General features: G+C 43.5%; 1 protein-coding gene across 6 annotated transcripts in view; it reads right to left on the bottom strand.

Moving 5' to 3' along the window:
* The window catches only part of RAPH1 (Ras association (RalGDS/AF-6) and pleckstrin homology domains 1), a 257,678-nt gene extending 236,517 nt beyond the window's left edge, over window positions 1-21,161 (bottom strand). Inside the window, exon 1 of one of the 6 annotated variants that reach the window (XM_040357282.1) lies at window positions 20,777-21,156. The gene's annotated coding sequence lies outside the window, so the exon portion shown is untranslated. Of the gene's footprint in view, window positions 1-20,583; window positions 20,680-20,776 lie in introns of those variants that run through there. The other 5 variants (XM_040357279.1, XM_040357283.1, XM_040357284.1 and 2 more) reach the window with 5 other exon arrangements.
* Window positions 21,162-25,044: the final 3,883 nt, after the last annotated feature.

Raw genomic sequence — 25,044 nt, forward strand, 5'->3', positions numbered from 1 at the left:
GAGTGAAGCCTCATCCCACATTTGGACGGCCCAGTGTAAGAATTTGGTGGCCACTAAGTCTTTGTTGTTATATTTCAAGATCTCCGTTTTCAAATAAGGAATGCAAAAAAACATCTAAATGTCTTTTTCCTAATTGGTTTACAGCGGTCACATGACCCAGATATTTCCCAGCCTGTAGGGAAACCTAAGCAGGAGTTTCTAGTCCTCTACTGCAGATCACATGTTAAAAAAAAACAAAAAAAAAAACGCCCTTTGGAATACAGAGAAAATAAATGAAATCAATACACCGTTCTAAATTTACATACAAATATACAGTATATCTGAAATGAAATCTGTATTTCATGTGGAAATAACTTGGTGTGGATGGATTTCTGCCAGTCACAGGCTGTCACGTTGCTCCAGCCTGTGTCTTAGAAGAGGGAGGTGAAGCCTCCATCAATCTACATGCAATATCCCACCCCATTGCGTTTTGCTGGTTAGTAGGCATTGAGGAGGGAGGGAGTGGGCTGTCATTTACCACTGTGTATACACCTACCTGTGTGACTCTATAGACACATGTGTTGCTCAGATGGGATAGGGAGGAAATACTCAACATATAAACTCACTGAAAACAGAGCATGTGCAGCGTTCCCACCACTGCTGCAAAATCCGTAGCTGAATTGGGGACATGGACAGAAGGTGGAGATAGAGAGCAGCAGGATTAACCAGGTTTCTTTGCAGATTACAGAAAACAAATCTCATAGTGACTGAGTAAGAACAGCGTGCAAGCATTTATTGCTAGTTGTTTTTATGATGTTGGTTTAGTGACACTCAGGCCCGGTTCATACTGCTGCGAATTTGAGCCGTTGCGATTTCTCAAATTCGCAAGTCATTAAAATAACATTAGGTAAATGGGTGAAAACTCTTGCACTAATGTGAGTAAATCAATGTTAAAATATGTGAAAGTGAAATAAGTGACGTGGAAGCAGCTATATCTAATAGTGTTCACAATACACAAAGGATGAATGAAAGAAAAAAATGTGATAAGCGCCACACACTGTAGCAAAAGCTACTAAGGTCAGTATCCACAACAACCATCCACAACTAAATCAGTGATGGCTAGTGGTAAATGATAAACATAACAGTGAAAAATAAATAACTAGTGACAATACATACATAAAAACGGTGAATCCTAATCACAAAAGTGAACCAAAAAAAAAGATAATGGAGATATGCAATATCCTATGTAGGGAGAAAGTGTCCTTTAACAGAAGAACATGACGGTAAGCGTCAATAAGGCAATCTTCATAAAGATGGCTGTTGGAGAGCAATGAACAGCCATAGAACACATGTACCTTGATAAATGTATAGAACTATGTTTTACATCTATTCATGTTCTGGTTGTCAAGCAGTGGGCACTGGAAACCGACAGCCATTTGTGAGTGACCCTATACAACTCATGAGGTCATTCAGCCCCCTAATGCCTAAAGCATTTTCTAGTCAGGCTTTGCAAGCAAGTCGTAGATAGTACAGGGGACTTTGTGACACAATGAGTTGCATGGTGATATTTGCAAGGCACCATTTGCATGGGTGTTTTGCCACACTGGGAATCCTAGTAGCAGTAATCTACGGATTCCTGCCGTTGGCATTGACAGCTGTATGTGGATAGCAGCAAACAGCTGCGGGTGCCAACAGCCGGTCATTGCAGTGTATGGGCTTGGCCAGCACCACTATCTGCACATAGACGTTGCTCTAAAGCAGGTCAGACAATATACAACAGTCTAACTGCACAATCTTCTTTAAAGTATGTCTGGCCAAAAATATTATTATCAGCTCTGTATAGAGTGCAGAAGAGTTGTAACCAGCCTGATTGTTACTACTATCCAGGACTCCATTAGGGAGATTTTTCCTAATTTCCTGTCTTGCTGACAACAGTTTTACAGACAGGCGAGGACAAATCTCCAACATTGACTAAATCTGTAAGGGCTTCTAGCCTTCCCCAACACTATTTAAAAAGAAGAGTTTTGTTTTTTTCCTGTCTGTGTTGCTGGTAAAGAACATCCCTAATTTATTCTCTGGTTGCTACCAGGACAAGACATAAGGGTAAATCTCTCCAAAGAAGCCCCAGGATAGCAGAAAAAGTCTTACCCCTTGCCATCTCTATTCAAAACTAAGAATTAAACATTCCAGCTGGACATACACTGGAAAGTTACCAAAGATTACATTGTCCCTTGAACTATATCTAAATGTTTATCAAATCATGTTTACCCTCATACTACGTAGTTGCTGGTAAATCAAAGGAAATCTATCAGCTTGAAGAAAAAGCTAGAGGGTTACACCTTGAAAAGAAATGCAGGGCGTTTTCCTTCCTTAGGCCTCATGAACATGGGCACCTGGGGCCAGACAACATAACATTCACAGACAGCCTGCACCCAGGTTTGTACACTCATACATATGTATGTGTTTGAATAAGTACTGGGGTGTATCTGCATACAGCAGTTGATTTCTATGGGGGATTGTACACAGCATCTATGGCTCCTGGGTGGGGAAATAAGCTCAAATCTTATGTTGTGTGGCCCCAGGTGCCCATTTGCCTGAAGACTTTGCTACCTCAGCTATAGTCACGCTGGCAGATTGCATCACACCAATACATTACCCCATTACTGCTGTAAGAAATGTTGTGCCCAGTATTTCAGTGGCAACCTCCATGGCTCCATCACATAAGCAAAAAAAGGCCCCAATTGTTTTGTTAGAGCTGATCTGGTACCAGGGTAGTGCATATAACCAAAAAAAAAAAATCTGTTTGTTAATGCAGAATTGCAGCATCTGAACGAATGGTTACTTCCACTTAAACTACAGGAGCATGGCGCTTGTTGCAGAAGATCCAAGATGCTGTTTGTAGCATTGTTTGGTCATGTGATTCACCGCCATATTTATCTCACACCACATCAGAAACTTACATTCCAACGTGTTTTTTACCTACACAGATGGTGTCAACTTCAGACGTAAAAAGGCAAGTATAAATTGTGTTTAATGACTGGATATTTCCAGTGACTAGTCCATATTATCATGCACATATTTACATTTCTTCACCGATTACTCTTATGAACAATCTCCTTCATCGTCAATATAACTTACCACACAAAGTATTTTGCAGAAATGTCAGCAATCTGCTCATGCAGTATACTTTACTTAAAAAAAAAAAAAAAAAAAAATTGGGAGATATGCATATTAAGCTTGCATTATTGGATCTTTAAAGACAGACAGGAAGTCCTTAAAATCAATGGAGACATTTTCTATTCAGCTAAATGGAGAAGTACATAAATGTTTTAGTGTGCTCAGGCTGTTTATCCATTATACTTTACAGTCTAGAGAAGACTGCAACAAGATGGGAAGCTTGGGCTATTTTAGAAAGCAGGGCACACTGATGAATGAAGCCAGGAATTTATAAGTACCCTTCATGTGTTTCATTTTCTTCAATGCACTACTAAAGCTCTCATGCAACAGAACTAGAAAGGATTCATAGACACATGAGCTGGATACACATCCATAGTCTTTGTGGGCCAGGGAGGCCCTTTGCCTGGCTCTTAAAAAAAAAAACTGGGTGCATTCATTGGTGGTGCAACATAAATGGAAAGGCATGCAGCATCTGGCAAAGTCATAATGCTTTTATTTTGAGTCACTAATTCAGAAAATAAGGAGAAATCACTAATACAGAAACCCACTACAGTCCATTTAACATGGTTTCCTATGGTTCACACCTATGCTTTTTTGGAAAGGGTCAGGGGCTTTTTTTTAGGCCCATTCACACCAACAGCTGCTGCACTGCATTTTATTTTGTTTGGCTTTTGACACATTTGTCACTTGAATGCAACTCCCTCTTCTCCAAAAATACCCCCATGCAGCTCATGTAGCAAATTTTGCCAGGTGCATTTGGCGGTGCAAGTTTTGGCATGATTTTAGTGCATTTTATTGCTCGACAAGCACTGAAAAAAAAAAATCACACAGCGTTTGGGGTGCCATTAAGAAATAATGGCATCGCAAACGTGACCCGTGTTTTACCGCAATTCTAGAATTGTGGGCAGAATCACGTGATCCTGCCCACGATTCCAGTACGTTCAGGTGTGAATGGAGCCTTGCATGCAAATGCATTTTTGGTTCAATGGAGAAGCTGCAGAAAAAGCATGTAGTGCGTTTTTACCATAATTTCACCGCAATGTGCGTTTTTGAAACTGCCCAAAAAAAAATTGGGCAAAAAAAAAAAAAACACACACAAATCGCAGCAAAATCAGGCGTAGAAATGATCAAAAACAAATTGCATAGGTGTGAACCGAACCTAATAGTAAATCTGGGGCAAAGGATGTGAACCTCTGTCAGGTTTTTACTGCCGTCTGCAACCCTATTGGGGAAATTCCACCCTCCTCCTGTCCCAGACACAGTGGTCACTGGGAAAAGAGGTGACAGAGGCAGCTAAAAACAATATTTCAAAGTGACCAATCATAACCTGATATTTGCAAACACAGAGAACAATTCACAAATTGTTAGGTGCCCATTCACACCAACACGAGGTGCCGTAAACCCGCGTTCTGTGGGCGTTTTTTCTGCACCACATTTGAAACACACTGCAGTTGCAATCTACAGCAAGTGTCAATGTTAAGTTAATGACATCCCAAGCACAGATCACAAATGCAGTGCCTTTGCCTGCACCGGATTCACACGCTACAGAGATACAAATGAAATTACTCTGCACAAGTCACACAGGAATGCACAGCGTGTTCCTGTGAGAATCCTAATGTGAAGCCCTAAAGAAAAAGGACAACTAAAACGATCACTGTCAATCATACCTATACAAGGCCCATCTATGTCACTGTATTCAGAGCCTTTCAAACATTTACTCCAAAATGTATATGGGTATCAATTTAGTAGTCAGATTTCCAGAACAGCCTCTGTTTTTGAAAATTGTCCCAGAAACGTCCTTGGTTTCCAAACCATCATAAAAAATTCATAACTTACTGTATGTTGAGTTTGTATCCTACCATATCTTCATTTTCTGGTGGCTCTGCAAGTACTCACTGAACATCAGTATTTAAAATGGAAAAATTATTTTTATAAATCAATTCAGTAGACCTTATGTAATAGGGAATATAGTAGTTGTTGGCCTTCTCATCAGTATCATGCATGACTGTCGGGAGGCAGACTAGCTAAGCTTCAAGGTATCCCTGGTTAACTACAGAACCACACATCCAGTCTTGTATATTATCATTCTGAAAGGTTTTAGATACAAAACAACGCTGGCGTTTTCCTTTACCATCCTCTATAAGGGCCCTTTCACACTGATCAGTTTTTCCAGTTAAAAAGTAAGAAAAAAAAAATGCATCCCTTTAAATCCTATGGAACTCTCAACACTGATCAGTTGCGTTTTCAGTTGCTTTATTGCAAAAAACGCAGAACCTTACAATTTTGTTTTCTTTTTACTGAAAAACTAATCAAGAACTGACCAGTGTAAAAGGGCCCTAATACAGTTTGCCTGACAAAACACTGCCAGGCCAATGTCTAGCTACATTGGTAATTTGGTTGGTATTTTACAACTGGCACTGTTGGGATGTGGTGGCTGCTATAGACTGCGGGTCAAATTGTCTCTGTGATTTATATTACTTTTAGGCCCCTTTCACACGTGCGGACCGTATGTCCGCTTTTTCATCCATCCGTTTGCGGATGAAAAAGGGACATACATGGGTCCCTATGAGATTGCGGGTGTCAGCGGATGAACATCCGCTGACACCCGATCTCGTCCGCCTCCGCAATGATCCGATTCTGCAGACAGAAGAAAACCCTATTTTTCCTTCCGTCTGCGGATCTGATGAACACGGACATACGGTTCGTGTTCATCAGATCCCCCCATAGGGGAGAGCGGGAAAAAGACAGGGAGGTCCCTGCACAGTGTGCGGGGACCGCCCTGTCATCCAACGGCTCAGCGGAGATCAACGGAGCGATCCCCGCTGAGCATACGGAGGCAAATCATTACTGATCCGCCCCGTGTGAAAGGGGCCCAAGGCCTCATGCACACGCTCCTTGAAGCCTTTTCTCCTGGCAGCAGTGTTTTGGCCAACAAAAAAAAAAAAAAACAATGCTTTTAAAGTGTGTAATGTTTTTAGGCGTCAATCGCTTGGAATTAATTTAATTGGCCGGAATAATCACTTATTCTGACCATTGAAATAAAGTAATGTTCAAGTGCTAAAAGTGTCTAGCGTTAACACGCATTTGGACAGTTCACATGCGTTTACAAGCATCAAGCATTTTTTCCACCAAAACTCTGCTGCTTCTGGGCACACTGGTAGTGTTTTGTTTTTTTTTTCCTTCTAAAAGCCCGTTAATAAAACGCTGCTAAAAGTTTGAGTTGCATGGATACATAGGCTAGTATGGAGGGGAGTTTAGAGGCAGGAAAATGCTGTCAGGCCCCTAGAAGCAACTGCAAAAAAGTCCAGTGTGCATGAGGCCTAAAGCCTGGTACACACGATCGGATTTTCAGCAGACTTTTGTCCGACGGGCGTTGGCCTGGAATTTGTCTTGCATACAAACTGCACACAATTGTCGGCCAAGAAACACGAAACTATGTGGTTTTTCAGCTCTTTAGCGCCACCCTTTGGGCACCTTCTGCTAATGTGGCGTTTGGTGAGCATTGCTTCCAAGCATGCGTGTTTGTACTTTGGAATTTTGTCCAAAGGACTTGTGTACACACAATCGGAAAATCCGACAAGACAATTGTCCACGGAAAATTTTAAAGCCTGTCATTCAACATTTGTCTGCGGAAAATCCGACAATTGTCCGATGGAGCATACAAGCTGTCGGATTTTCCACCAAGAGCCTGTCATCACACAATTCCTGCCGGAAAATCAGATCGTGTGTACGAGGCTTAAAAGTTTAATCAAAAAAGCACAGTTGTGACTCAAGGATCTCACTCGACGCCTGTGTGTGTTAAAGTTTCCAATCACCTTACCCATTTTTAGGTAAGCACACTCTCTTTGTGCATATGTTCCCTTGCTCGAAAAGCTCAGATAGTTCAAAGCAAGGGACCATATTTATCAGAGGTGCTTTGTCATTGCAATGTGGCTTCCACATATATTTGCAACCAAAACCCGTCTTTGACCTGAGAGTAGAAACAGATTTGTTCTTTTTTTTCTGGCTGGCTTGAAAGTTTGTTGGGGAACCTTCTTGTACAGCTTTGTATATTGTCCTGCCCATGTACACTTTTCCCTGTTTGCAAAATCTCTCTCTCATATACACACCGTATAAATACATTGTCTGGTTCTGTGCCAAGCAGCCTGCCAGAACCATGGTGGAATGGAAGCCTGCCGCCGACATTCCATACATTTTACAGCCACAGACACAACTCAGCTAATATTAATTAAATGCCAAAGCTTCTACCCAAGCAGTACCTTGGGATAGTATTGTGCTACACTTTTTGCCAATTTACCATGCATAATTTTATTGAACTGCATCAAATATACACAAACTTTCTCCAATATGTAAAAACAATCATGCTGTAGATAACTGTAAAAACTGCTATCCTCTGTAATGCTTGATAAACAGACACTACAAGTGCTGGGGACATAGTGAGAGGCATTAAAGAAAAACAGAAATGCAGAAACTAATCCCACATACATTCCAATATAAGCAATACTACGTTGACCAATGTCGTGCAAGCTACAATACACATTTCAGATACATATACAGTATGTTCACAATTTTACCTGTAAAAGGACTTGCAAGTCTGCTGCAATTCTGACCTTATACACTGCCATATATTCTCTGATTGAAAAACAATCAAAACTTATTACCAAGTTCAGTCGTATGAGAGGCTAAAAGTAATATGGTGGTGCAACAATGTTTAAACTGAAGAACTATACTGTATATCCAGCCATTGCCTGAGTCTGCACTACAGACCATAAATACTGGAGGAACAGAGATATATTGATTGCATCTAGAAGATAAGGTTCTGTGACCAGTTGCTTTTCATTTGACTCATAGCTCAGTGGGATATCCTGCCAACTAGGAAAGATAGAACACAAAATAGGGACTAAGCTGATTTTCTAAAATGTAAATTCAAAAACATGAAATATTTCCCTTCAAGTTCTTTCAATGGGTTTTTAACTCTTCTAAACAGTACAAAAAACTTGTAGGCAGCAGGCACCCATCTGAGAATTCTTCTTGCGGCTTTTTCAGTCCCAAAGGAACACTGAAAAGCTTTGTTTAGGCACATACATTACTTCAAAGCAGAATAAAGGATTCCACATTCCTCAATGAATGGATCAGGTCCAACGTGATGGAAACCTACTTACTGCAAGGCATTACCTACCCAACATGCAACCACCTCCTATCTAAAAGAGGGAAAACCCATTACTGTACACCAGGCATTGCATACCAAGTTAGATCTTTACCCTATATGTTGGCCTTTAACTGGTCATGCCTACCTTTGTCTGCATCCCACAACTGCAACTTATACGATTTATGCATTTCTTGGCTTGAATTCTAAGTCATTGGTCTAGGGTTAGGAGCCGCGCAATCCACAAATGTTTATCAGACAAAACCATGTCAAGGCACTTTTTGGTGCCTAAATTTACACCGGCATGTTAACTTTTAAATATTTATTTATGCACTTCACATTAAAATGTATTCCCTGATGACCAGGTGTAGATCTGGTACACCGAGCCAACTTGTGCCACATAGGCTCCTGGCATAAAGGCAAAAAATAATAAAAATAAAAAAAAACACAAAAACACAAGATGTGACACCAGAGCAGGATAGCATGAGTAGACAAATTTTGAAAACCAGATTGTATCTTTACTGGATGTAATACAAAAAAACTAACACAAAAAACAAATACAAAGAACAAACACACAGAGCAGCACCTAGCACATCTCAGTTGACCCTAGAATGCATATCCATGCAGACCTGTTAATAAGAAGTGCTGTTCACTAACCTATACTTGGGGGAACACTACAATGCATGTTAAAAATATGCAAAAAAAATAAATAAACTTACGGTATGTCTACATGTGACAGCGGGACCAGATGAAAAGCGCACCAGATGCATCTTTTTGGTCATATGCAAGGGGCCCAGTCACATACGGTGCCACTCTTGGCTACCTGAACACATCCATCATGGAAGAGTGCTTAAGTTTGACAACTTAAGGCTAATTCACATGGGTGCAGAGTGCCGTACAGCTTAAAAAGCCGTTTATTATTTTGTGCTTGCGTGTAGCTGTTGACGGGCAGCCTAAATAAGTGGCTACACAATGGGGTTGTTATACTAAAATCTGGTGCAGCTGTGCACGATAGCCAATCAGCTTTGAACTTCAGCTTGCTCATTTAAGCTCCAAAAAAAAAAAAATGGAAGCCGATTGGTTCCTAAGCAAAGCTACACCAGATTTTGCACTCTCCAGTTTTAGTAAATCAACCCCATTGCCTTACATACTCACCTGTACTGCCAAAGTGGACAGGTATGCAGTGATGGGTGCATATTCATTTGGCTAAGATAAAAGTCTCTTCGTCCAGTACAGGGCTCTGTGCATGAACCCTAATGCAAACAATCCGAATATCAGCCAGTTCAGTAGGAACCATCCGACATTTAGACAGTGTGTACAGCAATCTAACAGAAAACAGTCTCACAACCACCTTCTGTCGAACGAGCATGCTGCAAAATCAGCATCTGATTAGCACTGGCAGCCAATAGCTGAAAGAGTTGATCAGTGTGTTCTGGCAGGGGGGGGGTGTCTCTCTGCCAGAACACAATAGCACAGTAAGGGAGATCACCACACTGACCAGCCTGCTAGATTGAACAAAAAGAGACTTAACATGTGTACCAAGAGTGAAAACATATGCACTAGATACATAGGAGCACACACTTTAGCTATATAAAAAAACTTCAAAGAAAATGCACCGATTTGGACAAGCCAGACATAAATCTAAGAAATATGCAAGATTATTCTCAGAATTCCATGTTGCAACAAGTGGCGTGAAAAAAAAAAAAAAAAAAAGCCGACTCCTAAACAGTCAGTAGGAGTATCCTTTCTTTTTACTACTGGGGGTTACCAAAGGCAATTTATATGAGCCCTATTTCCAATTCTTGGCTAGAATGCATAAGGCTGATATTGAAACACACGACTCCCACAAAGGGAAAAGCTATTTATTAATCTAATCAGTCATCCACACCCAACACATGATCAGCAGGAGGGATAACAGTACAGAAAGCCAATAGTTAAAAATGTAGCAAGGAATCTGAAGGCCAAGATGATCGCCAAAACAATGATACATTAAAACATTTTAACACACCAACATGAAAAGAACAAAACTGCTTAGAAACCACATAGCAACACAGCACATGTCCTGATTCTGTACCTTCTTACCAGATAGAACATGGGATTGGAAGGATATTTATAGTTCCCAGTACACCTATATAATATATTCACCACTCCTATTAAAAAAACAAACAAAAAACAAACAAACACATACTTCAAAGACGATGTAGTCATTGTAACACTTGAACACACTCCAATAAAAGTAAACTGGGACACATTCACTTGAGAACATCAGGTCATGTACAGTAGGTGCCAACATCAGAGAGATAAGCTCTTCCTAAAGCGTTATTAAACCTTCATACAAAATAAATGGAATAGCATACCGCCTTAAATCTTTGCTAGTCTCATTTTTATCTGGTACATATCTTTGCAACAAAAACAGCCATTTACGGTTCATGTTCTATAATTTCCTCCTCTAGGGTGACTATGCTGGTCTGCAGCATCTCCCTGGAGTCACTTTGTTGTGCGCTCGCTCTCTACTTTTCCCACACAGGCCGCATAAGCAATCCATTCAAAGGTACACCTTTGCTCCTCCTACAATGTATTTGATTGTGCGCAGCACAGAGGAACACATCACAAACATGCCGCACATCATAAAAGCAGCTGGATCTTCTAGAAATCATCACTGCACGGGTGCTGGTTCTCTACCTGTTCCTGAACTCACAGTGCACAGGTATTATTAACTTCTGGTCTCCAAACTGAATTCAATAACCCCCCCAATGAGAATTTTTATTTTACAGATTTCACTGCCTGTAACACAATCTGTGAATGGGGGAGAGTAAGACAAGTCCCAGGATTATCTCCCCCATTCACAGATCATGTTACAGGCAGTGAAAGAAAAGAAGGAACATTTCTCCATGAGGAGGAAGCAGCTCCATGTCAAAATCTTGTTCTATTTAATTCAGCCAAGAACACCCGAGCTTCATACTGGTAGTTAATAGAGGTGCATCGAAATTTCAGCGAAAGAAGTAAAGGTGCCGATAATAGCACCAAAAAGGGTGCCGCACATTACAGGGGTGTCATTCTGGTGCTCCCCAGTCCTGCTCACATCTCATCCTCCCTGTGTCACGGAGCTAAATTGTTCGGTAGCCCCTGTAACAATGTCCTGCCTCCTGTGATAGACAGCAATGCTGAGATATCGAATCAGTGTTTATCCCGACGGAAATTTTGATCATGTGTACAAGGCATTAGGAATGTGTTTAACCACTTAAGGACCGCCTAACGCCGATATACGTCGGCAGAATGGCACGATCGCGGGACACCGGCGGCGATCGGGCCCCGCTGCTGCAGTCACGGAGCTTCGCACCGGTGGCGCACACGATCCACGGCTGGGCACTTAAAAGGGGATGTACCCTTACGTGATTGTGCCCAGCCGTGGGTCGTGCGCGCCCGCGACCCAGTCCGAAGCTCCGTGACCGCGGAAGAGGGACCCGATTGCCACCGGTGTCCCGCGATCAGTCACAGGAGATGAAGAACGGGGAGAGGTGTGTGTAAACTAGAGGTCGACCGATATATCGGTCGGCCGATGTATCGGCCGATATTTTGCGTTTTTAAAGATATCGGCATCGGCCGATTATTGGGTAAATTAGGCCGATTGTCTAGGATCTGTGCTGGGTGGAATTCTTCCGCCTGCCTGCCCGCTCGCTGCTATCTGCTGACTTTATATTTTTTTCCGTTTAGGAAGTCTGCAGCCAACCAGCGGGCCGGTAACAGCCAATCGGCGGCCGCCGCTGCAGACTTCCTCCACTGTAAAAAAAATGTCCCCTGACGTGCTGCGCGCCCTGCCTCTGCCTACAAATTCCAGAATGCAGCACGGGCCGGTAACAACCAATCGGCGGCCGCCGGTGCCGTCATTCTCCACTCTGGAAAAAAACGTCCCCTGACGTGCTGCGCGCCCTGCCTCTGCCTACAAATTCCAGAATGCAGCGCGGGCACACCGGTAACTGTCGGCCCGCGCTGCATTCTGGGGCTTGTAGGCAGAGCGCGCAGCACGTCAGAGGACGTTTTTTTCCAGAGTGGAGAATGACGGCAGCGGCGGCCGCTGATTGGTTGTTACCGGCCCGCTCTGCATTCTGGTGATTGTAGGCAGCACAACAGGGACGAATGGAGCTTTGTGGATAGAGTGCTAAGATCGCCTATCCTTCTGTTTTAGCACTGCTCAGCGCTCAGTAGTAGGCAATACAGAAATTTGGCCACAAGAAATGAGACAATGATCAGCAGCTGCAAAAAAAAAAAAAATGTAAACATCAAAACAAAGTAGTAACTATTGAAAGTCCCAAAGTCCAATATAATACTGCAGCAGCGCCATTTCCAAACAAACGTTTGAAAAACGAAACAAACTTCTATATAGTCAATATAGAAGTTTGTTTCGTTTTTCAAACGTTTGTTTGGAAATGGCGCTGCTGCAGTATTATATTGGACTTTCAATAGTTGCTACTTTGTTTTACTGTCTGTTTTGACGAATGGAGCTTTCTTGTGTTAGGCTAGAAGATGCAACGGAGACTGGAGCGCTCCGCTGGTGGGCATTGATGCGGTGGCAGTGAATGACATTGGGCTGTACTGGTGGGCACTGATGTGGTGATGCACTGGTGTGAGGCACTGATGTGGTGATGCACTGGTGAGCACTGATGTGGTAATGCACTGGTGAGCACTGATGTGGTAATGCACTGGTGGGCACTGGTGATATGCACTGGTGCATTGGTGGGCATTGATGAGGTGGCACTGATGGGCTGTACTGGTGGGCACTATCGTGGAACTTCTGGACACTGATAGGCCGCACTGATGGACTGCACCAGTGGTCACTGACAGGCTGCACCCCACCTCTCCACCCTAAACAATTATCTCCTCCCCACCTCTCCACCCTAGGTTTTTTGAGATGAAGGAAAAAAAAAAAAAAAAAGAAAATCGGCCTAAAATATCGGCCATCGGCCACCCCGATTTCCAAATATCGGCATCGGCCAGAGAAAAACACATATCGGTCGACCTCTAGTGTAAACACACCTTCCCTGTTTTTCATTGTGGCAGTGTCAGTGATCGTCTGTTCCCTGATATAGGGAAAGACAATCACTGACGTCACATGTCCAGCCCCGCCCCCCTATAGTTAGAAACACATATAAGGTTACACTTAACCCCTACAGCGCCCCCTAGTGGTTAACTTCTTAACTACAATTGTAGGGGTGTAACGGATCGTCACCGATCCGTGATCCGAACGGGCCACCCCGTTCGGATCGGCACACCCCGCGATCCGCGGAGCGCTCCGGAGCCTAGGCCTAGGAAAGTCCCCGGCTTCGGCCTAGCTCCGGAGCGGCGGCCAGTCTGCTTGCCAGAGCCCAGCGTGACACGCCTCCCCGGGGAGGCGTGTCACGCTGTGCACTGGGCTCTAGCAAGCTGAATGGGAATGTTAGCAGTGAAGCACTGGTGTGAGAGGAGGGGGGGGGAAAGGGGGAAAAAAAAGAGCACAATAGCAATTCACAGGGGTGGATTAAAGAGGAAGCAGGTGAGGCTGTTTGGGACTTAAAGTACAATCTTGATGTTTTTACAGCAAAAAAAAAATAAAAAAAATTATTTATATATATATATATATATATATATATATATATATATATATATATATATTAGGGTTGTCCAGATACCGATACTAGTATCGGTATCGGGACCGATACCGAGTATTTGCGGGAGTACTCGTACTCGCGCAAATGCTCCCGATACCTAAATAGAATACTTTTTTTGTATTTATCAACATGTTCTATGAAAATTCTTTGAGTTTTTTACTACTGCGTGACAAGCAAATAAAACATTTTTATTCATTTTTACTCATTTTTATTCTTTTATAATGTCTTGAGTTAGAGTTCTTCATAATTCTAAAGAAAATATCCTTAGTCTGTATTGTGGTTTGAAAACTGTCACATGACATTTAAAAAAAAGTATCGGTATTCGGTATCGGCGACTACATGAAAAAAAGTATCGGTACTTGTACTCGGTCCTAAAAAAGTGGTATCGGGACAACCCTAATATATATATATAGCTGTAAAAACATCAAGATTGTACTTTAAGTCCCAAACAGCCTCACCTGCTTCCTCTTTAATCCACCTTTGTGAATTGCTATTGTGCTCTTTTTTCGGATCAGCAAAAAAAAAGGTTCCTTTTTTTAATTGGTCCAAAAAAAAAAATATATATATAATATATATATATATATATATATATATATATATATATATATATATATATATATATATATATATATATATATATATACCGTATTTTCCGGCGTATAAGACGACTTTCTGGATGCAAAAAAATGCATCCAAAGTCGGGGGTCGTCTTATACGCCGGGTACAGTCTAAGTACTCACTTTTTTCCCCAGCGCTGACAGTGTCCCATGCTGCGATCGCGATCGAGAATGATTTCAAAGCCGCGCCTTCACTGCAGAGTGTTCTGTGATAGGATGAACAAAAATCTTCCCAGCAACGCCTCTGTTCTTTGTTCCTCCTATCACAGATGCCTTCTCATCCTCGGACGAGATGAGAAGACGTCCGTGATAGGCGGGAAACATAACAGAGGCGCTGCTGGGAAGATTTTTGTTCATCCTATCACAGAACACTCTGCAGTGAAGGCGCGGCTTTGAAATCATTCACGATCGCGATCGCAGCATGGGGGACTGTCAGCGCTGGGGAAAAAAGTGAGTGTTAATGCACTGGGGGGGGCAACAAGTTCAGGCACAGTGGGGGCAAGTGATGGCAATGTGGGGGCATGTAATGGCACAATGGCAATGTGGGGGCATGTAATTGCACAGTGGCACAGTCTGGGCATGTAATGTAATGGCACAGTCTGGGCATGTAATGTAATGGCACAGTGAGTAATGTAATGGCACAGTCTGGGCATGTAATGTAATGGCACAGTGAGTAATGTAATGGCACAGTCTGGGCATGTAATGTAATGGCACAGTGAGGAATGTAATGGCACAGTCTGGGCATGTAATGTAATGGCACAATGAGTAATGTAATGGCACAGTGAGATTTGAAAAAGCCTGTTTCTGTCAGCGGTTCTGGCTCCTCCTCAGCTTCCAGAAAGACAGTAAGAAGGGGGTAGTCTTATACAGTGAGTATATCCCAAAATCAAAATTTTTCCTGGAAAATTAGGGGGTCGTCTTATACGCCGGGTCGTCTTATACGCCGGAAAATACGGTATATATATAAATTTTTTTTTTTGGACCACTGAAAAAACGGACCCTTTTTTTTTTTTTTTGCTGATCCGAAAATGATCCGATCCGTGACTCCTGATCCGAGGATCGATCCGATCCATGAGTTTTTTGATCCGTTGCACCCCTATACAATTGTCATTTTCACAGTAATCGGTGCATTTTTATAGCACTTTTCGCTGTGAAAATGACAATGGTCCCAAAAATGTGTCAAAATTTTCCGATGTGTCCAAATTTCCATTCAGTGCACCTCTAGTAGTTAATACTACTTTTAAAATCGGAAGTGTTTGTTGGCACATTTACGGAGTTTTCCAAACTGGTTACACTGATTATTACTTTTTCTATGCAGAAAAAGGGAATCGATATTTCTCTGCTAGTGTGCTGTATTGTCCCTTAACCACTTGCCGTCGCTGCACCGCCGAAATACGTCCACAAGGTGGCTCTCCTAGGCGAGACCACGTAAATGGACGTCCTGCCTATTAGCCGCCACTAGGGGCGCACGGGCGCCGCCGGAGGCGCGCGCGCCCCCCGCTCGCCCCCGACTCCCGTGCGTGTGCCCGGCGGGCGCGATCGCCGCCGGGCACACGCGATCGCTCGGTACAGAGCGGGGAACGGGAGCTGTGTGTGTAAACACACAGCTCTCGTTCCTGTCAGCAGGGGAAATGCTGATTTTCTGTTCATACAATGTATGAACAGAAAATCAGTGTTTCCCCTAGTGAGGCCACCCCCCCCCCCCACAGTAAGAACACACCCAGGCATACTTAACCCCTTCCCCGCCCCCTAGTGTTAACCCCTTCACTGCCAGTGGCATTTTTATAGTAATCTAATGCATTTTTATAGCACTGATCGCTATAAAAATGCCAATGGTCCCAAAAATGTGTCAAAAATGTCCGAAGTGTCCGCCATAATGTCGCAATACCGAAAAAAAAAAATCGCTGATCGCCGCCATTACTAGTAAAAAAAATATTAATAAAAATGCCATAAAAATACCCCCTATTTTGTAAACGCTATAACTTTTGCGCAAACCAATCAATAAACGCTTATTGCGATTTTTTTTTACGAAAAATATGTAGAAGAATACGTATCGGCCTAAACTGAGGAAAAAAAATGTTTTTCTATATATTTTTGGGGGATATTTATTACAGCAAAAAGTAAAAAATATTCATTTTTTTCAAAATTGTCGCTCTATTTTTGTTTATAGCGCAAAAAATAAAAAACGCAGAGGTGATCAAATACCACCAAAAGAAAGCTCTATTTGTGGGAAAAAAAGGACGCCAATTTTGTTTGGGAGCCACGTCGCACGACCGCGCAATTGTCTGTTAAAGCGACGCAGTCCCGAATCGCAAAAAGTACTCTGGTCTTTGGGCAGCAATATGGTCCGGGGGGTAAGTGGTTAACAAGTTCATTAGATATCAAGTCCCAGTGGGACAAGCAGACCTTCTTTGTTCTGAGCTCTCTACTCATATGTGGTAAAAGAATATCTTGGCAATGAACTCTTCAGTTTATTATCTGGCAAAGGAACTTACTGAAATATACAATTTGATAAGTATAGAGGTTTTTTCAATGTAAGGCTTCATTTCCACTGACGTTTTTACAGCCACGTTTCTGAGCGTTTTTTACAGCTTAAAAACGCCTGTCAATGTTATTCTATGGCATCATGCCCACATAGGCGTTTTTGAGCTGCAAATGGCATAGGCGTTTTTAAGCTGTAAAAAAGACGCAGGACCAGGGTGTTCTGAAGCTCCAGAGTAGAGCTGTAAAAACGCCAGACGTTAAAAAATGCTAAAAAACGCGTGAAACCGCTCAAAAACGCTACCGCTGCATTTTTAAAGCTCCAGCTCACAAAAAAGTGGAAATGAAGCCATAAAGTCTGACCTCCCATCCTGCATACTTGCACTGGGTCAGTGACTAGCTAGGTAGTGAAGCCAAAATCAAATGAGTTCCTGTTATTCTATCCTCACCAGTTCCTATAGAAAGTCATCCTTACAGCAAGGAATACAACATTTTAAGGACAATATTTTACATGCACATGTTGTCTCGAAACAAAATGTATACAACAGTTCCACAGAAAGCGTGCGACAAGCTGCTGTACCCAATATAATTCCCATTCTAAGGCAGATATCCGTTTAAATGACATCAGCACTACATTGTGATTTAGTCACAATGTAGTTTGTCATTTGGGGGGGAACTTTCTGAGCCTGAATGGACTCAGAGGCAAGCAGACGCACGTCTTTTTACATCCATCTGTACATAGACTTGTATAGCATTTCCAATCAATTCCACCTAAAAAATTATGACAGGTGGGCCCGATCAGAAAGCAACTGGAAAATTAGAGGCTGAATTTGAATTAACTATATGAAAGTTTTGTACACATTGTAACAATTATGAAATGTTCTGTGAATGGCCTATACAGCACAGTGCATACATTTAATGCATGCACTGTGCTGTATAGGCCATTCACAGAACATTTTCATAATTGTTACAATGTGTACAAAACTTTCATATAGTTAATACAAATTCAGCCTCTAATTTTCCAGTTGTTTTCTGATCGGGCCCACCTGTCATTTTTTTAGGTGGAATTGATTGGAAATGCTATGCAAGTCTATGTACAGATGGATGTAAAAAGGCTTATTCAAGGGTTGGTAAAAGCAATCTCCGACAATCTTATGCAAGAATTTTCCAGCATGCGACTATCACCTGCAGCATGCGACTATCACCTGCAGCATGCCTGCACTCTCTAACCATCTCTTGTAGCATGTCCATAGTCTCTTAGGCCCATTTAAAACGGAGCAGATTCTGTTCCGATCAGCTAACAGATCGTTGCTAATCAGTGAGCAGCGGGTGGATGAAGTATCTGTGTCTAATCGGTTTTTGAAGACACAGACAGAGTTCGCTTAGCTGTATGGGAGGCCAAGAAACAGACTCCTGTCCATTTACACTCGAATAACCTACAATCTGAACCTCCTTAACAGAAGAGGATAGATCCCCAACCATTATCTTTTTTTAAGCAGAATGGTTCGGACATGCAGGTAGTCCATTTACACCCACCTGTCCATAGGGATGTGCGAACCATTCAATCAGGTTTGTCTGAAAAACTGACAGGTGGACCGGATCAGATCCCCCCCATGTGAAAGAGGTCTCATCATGTCCCGTTACCTGTCTTGTTCAATTTTTTGTAGCATTCCAGTTACTCAATATTAAGGGCCAGTTCACACCACATGCACTCCAGTGCGTTTTTTTCTGCATCAAAAAACGCATGGAAAGTAGGTTATATGGTTTTCAATGGCATAGTTCACACCAGTGCTTGCAGCTCCAGAAAAAAAAAAAAAAAGTAGAACATGCTGCATTTTACCTGCACTGGAACGCTGTAAAACGCATCAATAACGCACTGGAACGCACTTGTCCTTATCTAAGGTTAATAAAAAACTGCATTAAAAACGTACCTGGAACGCATAAAAAATATGCATGCAAAAAAGCACCTGGAACACATCCGTATTGCGTTCCTATGGTGTGAACTGGCCTTAACAAAGGCCCTCAAATTATGTCAAGGGCCACACAGGCCCCCCATCATTAAGAAAGTTGACCACCACTGATCTAAACCTCAAAGCCAACATCTCACTTGTGATCATAAGCCCTGGTGATAACTCACCAATGTTGGGATTGATAAAAAAGTAAAGTACAAATACTGTTTCCACAGGTAGCTCCATCACTGACTCGATGAGTGAAGTGTCACTCCTTCACTAATGGAGATATACCTGAATGTCACCAGCCAGAAAGGGAGCGACCTATGCATACAGATATCTGTGTGCCCTGCAAAGTGATCATCTTGTGGGCCAGCGACAAGTTGACATCAGTCTTATTAGAGAACATTGTGTTGCGATAGCAAATCATCAAACTTTTTTTATTTTGTTAAAAAAAAAAGCCATTTCCAATCTTGCATACCAGTGATCCCGATCTCCTTTAGCATTTTTCAGCCACTTCCTGTGTACATAAACTCACTCCAGTGATGGAGATAATGCTCTGTACCAGATTCCTGCACCAACAACAAGTGACTGAGTCTGCCCGATATGGGCCAAGGCCTCTGCTTGTTGTCTTCATCAATAAGCTCAGGAGTGTTCGGACACGAGTCTGAACCTGCCTGAGCTATCCTGCCAGGAAGCTGTCAAAGCAGACAGCCAATCACAGGCAGCGGAGGAATTTCTGGCCCCACAGCTGCATGTATGCAATGAGCATGTATACATGCAGCTGTGGGGCAGGGAAGGCCTCCTCGGCCTATGATTATCTGCTCTATCATCTTCCTGGCAGGATAGCTCAGGTGAGTTCGGAGCCAAGGGTGCATGTGACATTAGGGATGAGCTTTGGTATCCTCTGAACTCTTTTTTTTTTAAAATGAGCTACAACTGAATCATTCCCACCTCACAGCTCAGGTAAGCATAGAGGTAGGGTGGTAGATGACCTGGCCCACAGTGTAAAAAAAAAAGCAAAAAGGGGAAGCACAAGTTTAGCTAGAGCTGAATTTGGCGGACACCTGAGATCATCTCCAGTTACAACACAACAGGGAGAGGGAGCTGTCACCTCATCACAGGAAACACCTTCCCATCATCATCATCCTTTTAATAAAAGCTGCAGATTTGAAGAGACTGAAAGCTGCCAATAAAGGAGTGTGAGATGTCAGTGTGTGAGATGTCAGTGTGCGAGAAGTGATTGTGCGAGTTTACTTGTAGCAGACCAAGTTATCATGCAGTGTTCATGTCCTCATACACAGATCACCTGGGGAACAGGCCAGGGTGGGAGAAGAACTTGTGGGAAGCATATGGAAGTCTCCTACACATTGTAATAACAGGCAGCACACATCTTCCCATATAGAACAAGACAGACAATGGTGCAATGTGGATCCCACAACTGACCTGTCACCTCTATGAGATCTCCTCACACACACACAGACTGGGGAGGGCTCAGCACTGACAACCCACACCCTACAATGAGGAGGAAGGAGGATGAATGGATGGAGGCTCCTCTCCACACCCCATGGACAGAACCTGGCACACACCTGGCTGACAACACACAGCTCACTCATCGATCAGCCGATCTTCCTCCACCCGATGTGTCCGCTGTCCATGTGCTGATCCCACACCCTGCACTGTATACCAGCCTCCTCCTCACCATCGCAGGCCCCCTGTCAGGCCGGCATTGTCCGCCCCTCCCCCCCCCCCCCCGTACACACACACACAGCTCCCTCTCACCTCAGCGTTGTCGCCGTGTCGGTGCTCCCGGTCTACTCCCAGTACGGGGCCCGGACACACCACGGAATGCCGGCGGCCTCTCACCTCCTCCCAGCTCCCGGCTTCAGAGTGATGGCAGTCAGGGGAGGAGGAGGCGGAGAGGAGTGAGGGGAGGAGTGAAGAGGGAGGCCCTTCCTGACTCCTGACTCCCGACTGCTTCCACAATTCCCACTTCTCCTGCACGGAATGGAGGAGTCTTCCTCAGCTCCGGCTACAAGAATGAGGGCTGTACGTCGTGTGCCGACTCTTCTCCTCCTCCTCCGCACATATATGACGGCGAGGAGCTCCCACCTCATAGTCTCATCTCCGGACTATTCCCTGTGTGTGCTCCCGGCTCCTCCCTGTCCGGCCACTAGGTGGTGCTAGCTCCTTCACTGCCCCCTGCTGCTCACTGCCACACTTACACTGGATGCTGCCAATGCAATACAGTAAAACCTTGGTTTGAGAGGAACTTGGTTTGAGAGCGTTTTGCAAGACAAGCAAAATGTTTTAATACATTCTGCCTTGATCTACAAGCGTTGTCTTGATGTAAAAGTAGCTTCATGTCACAACTGAGTATAAAAGAGAAGAGAGGAGACTCTAAGTGTAGCAATATGGTTACATTTAATGAAGGTACAACATTTAGAAACTTATTGCTACACTTATGGGCCGTACACACGACCAAACATGTCTGCTGAAACTGGTCCGCGGCCCGAGCGGACAGGATTCCAGCATACATTTGCCCGCCGGGCCTTTTTCCAGCGGGCAAATATTTCTGGACTTGTTTTAAAACAGCCCGCTGAAATCCTGCCGCTCGGACATGTTCGGCCGTCTGTACAGACCTACCGTACATGTCCGAGCGCCCGCCATCCCTCGCATGCGTCGAATGACTTCGACGCATGCGTGGAAGCATTGAACTGGCAGGGCCGCCCACGTCGCCGCGTCATCGTCGCGGCGACGGCGCGGACACGCCCCGCGTATTGTTTACGCGCGGATTTCTGTATGATGGTGAGTACAGCCACCATACAGAAATCCCCGGGCAGACATGTACGGTGAAAACGGTCCGGCGGACCTGTTTCATCGTACATGTATGCTCGTCTGTACGCGGCCTTAGAGGTGCCTCTCTTTTCTTTTATACCCTGTAAAAAAAATGCTTTGATATACAAGTGCTTTGGATTACAAGCATGTTTCTGGAACGAATTATGCTCACAAACCAAGGTTTTATTGTACTATGATTTATTTATTACACATCTATCTATAAATATTATACACTCACCGGCCACTTTATTAGGTACACCTTGCTAGTACCAGGTTGGACACCTTTTGCCTTCAGAACTGATTTTACCTCCCTGGCCGTAAGACTCTTTCTGAATTTTGGTGCTGAAAGCGGTACCATTATTTTGCATGGAAATTTGGCGTTTTATATTTTATGCCTGTAATTCTTAGGAATAACTCACTTAAAGTGGAGCTCCACCCTAAAGTGAAACTCCCGCTGATCGAAACCCTCCCCCTCCGGTGTCACATTTGACACCTTTCAAGGGGGAGGGGGGTGCAAATACCTGTCTAAAGACAGGTATTTGCACCCACTTCCGGCCACACAGTCTCGGGCAGACTGCGGGCATTACGTCACCCCCCCCCCCCGTTGTGTTCTGGGAACACTCGGCTCCCAGTACACAGCGGGAGCCAATGGTCAGGCGTAGCGCGAGTCGCGCATGCGCCGTAGGGAACTGGGCAGTGAAGCCGGAGCATTTCACTTCCTGGTTCCCTCACCGAGGATGGCGAGGGGGAAGCAGATTGATGAGCGACCGCTCGTCCTCTGCTGCGGACGGCGCTGGACTCCAGGACAGGTAAGTGTCCTAATATTAAAAGTCAGCAGCTGCAGTATTTGTAGCTGCTGACTTTTAATATTTTTTTTTCAGCAGAGCTCCGCTTTAAATCTGTCCGATCCAGAGTCTAGTAGACATCTCGTGTATGATAAAGTTTGAAACACAAAATCATAAATCATAATATAATAAATAACTATTAATATTTATAACAAATAATAATGTAATTATAATAAAAATTATTAAATAATGTAATCAAATCAAAAACACAGAGTTTTGCTCAGTTGCAGAATTGTCGCTGTCATTAATTTCAGTGTTTGATGACAAATTTCCCGACAAATCACTATCTGTCAATTCTGCAAGTGATTCTAATTGATTATCGCTGTTTTCTAGCTGCTCTAAAACCACTTTTGACATAAACTGACACTTTTTGGTTGCTATGGACAATCTCCAGTTTCCAGGCAGAAAAAAATGTTTTTTATAATATAAAACTGCATGCAGGTCACTGGACAGACCACTAGGGACAAAGGGTGCGTGTCATTATTTGATACAGTACTGTAATCTGTAAAATTACCGTGTACTGTATCTATACTGTGTTTTTACTTTTTTTGAATTTGCCGCCAGGGAACGGAGCTCGACACCAGACAGTCACCAGTGTGAATCGAGCGAGAAAACAGCTCGCACACACAGCGGGGACACATCACAGGATCCAGGGACAAGGTAAATAACATTCCCTGTATCCTGCAATGCGATCCCGAGTCTGGCTCGGGGGGTTACCGATTTTGGTATGAAAAATTCACCCCGAACCAGACTCGGGAATACCGCCAAGGAGGTTAAAAGAGAAGTATGAGTTTGCACTTTTTTGCACTTACCTAGGTGGATGCTGCATCTTTCCCCCGGGGCCTCTACATCAGGGTTGCCAACCATCAGTAAATTTACAAACAGTTTGTAAAATCCGTAATTTTTGCACCTGTCCATAAATGTCCATTACGGACATACAGACTACACGTCCATAATGGACATTTATGGACAGATTCAAAAATTACGGATTTTACAAACTGTTTGTAAATTTACTGAAAGTTGGCAACCCTGCTCTACATTGAGAACTGAGCGATCAAAAAACGCCGATCACTCGGTTCTCACAGATCCGTGAGCAGAGAGCTGCTGACTGTCAATTAGCAGCTTTTTGCCCCCTCGCTCACTGGAGCACTGGGCTGTGGAGGGGGTGGAGCAGCCAGCTCAGGCTCTCATTGGCTTGCTGAGAGCCTGAGCCTGGTGGATCCCAACTTCCATTGTCGGGATGAAGCCGGCCCTGGACCAACTTCTGTGACATCAGCAGAGAGCGGACTTCAGCCCACTCTCTGCTGAAAATGGGTCACAGGAGTGCAAAACCAATTGCACTCCTGTGATTCATAGAAAAAGTACAGCCAAACAAGCTTTTCCTTCACACAACTGCCGCTCACTGGATATTTTCTTATTTTCGGGGCATTCTCTGTAAATCCTAGAGATGGTTGTGCGTGAAAATCCCAGTAGATCAGCAGTTTTTTAAATACTCAGACCAGCCGTCTGGCACCAACAACCATACAACATGAAAAAACAAGAAAACTGCGCTACAACACAATGATCTTAAGGCAGCAGCTAACGTGCGAAGTACACAGTAAGCATAAAAAACAAACAAAAAGCTGCGCCAAACTAAAATAAGTAATAAACCCCTACTTAAAAAAAACAGAGATTAGCAGAAAGTCCAAAAGAGTCCTTATGCTCATAAGCAGAAGCTACTGATGTAATTTTCAAAACATTCAAAGACAATGGTTCCTTAGGAAGTTGCTAGTGCTGAAAAAATGGATCTTTCAATCACCCGGTGACATGTATACATATCGTGAAGTCCCTCCACCGAGAATAATGAGCCTCTTACCAGATGGCAAGTAACCAGAGCAGTTGGCTATAGCCCAGCCACGGCCTTTGGGTTCCCCAGGGATCACAGGAAAAAACCAACAGCGTCACGACCGTTTTTGAATCAATCGCTCCAGTGCAGGGAATTATATAAAAGAAAGGACGCATATAGCGTAATACCGCTGGGTAACAAGTTTTAATAAAAAGTATTGTACTTACAGCAAGTTGAAATAAAAACAGCATGTGTTTAAAATGTAAATGCCGGCCGGCATACAAGAGCCCTCCTCCCGAGCGTGGTGACGTCACTGGCGTAGCCTCCCAAACGCGTTTCGTCACAAGGGGACGTTCTCAATGGTTGGTTTTTTCCTGTGATCCCTGGGGAACCCAAAGGCCGTGGCTGGGCTATAGCCAACTGCTCTGGTTACTTGCCATCTGGTAAGAGGCTCATTATTCTCGGTGGAGGGACTTCACGATATGTATACATGTCACCGGGTGATTGAAAGATCCATTTTTTCAGCACTAGCAACTTCCTAA

The sequence above is a fragment of the Rana temporaria genome, chromosome 6, assembly GCF_905171775.1.
Source record: "Rana temporaria chromosome 6, aRanTem1.1, whole genome shotgun sequence".
Classification (NCBI taxonomy): Eukaryota; Metazoa; Chordata; class Amphibia; order Anura; family Ranidae; genus Rana; species Rana temporaria.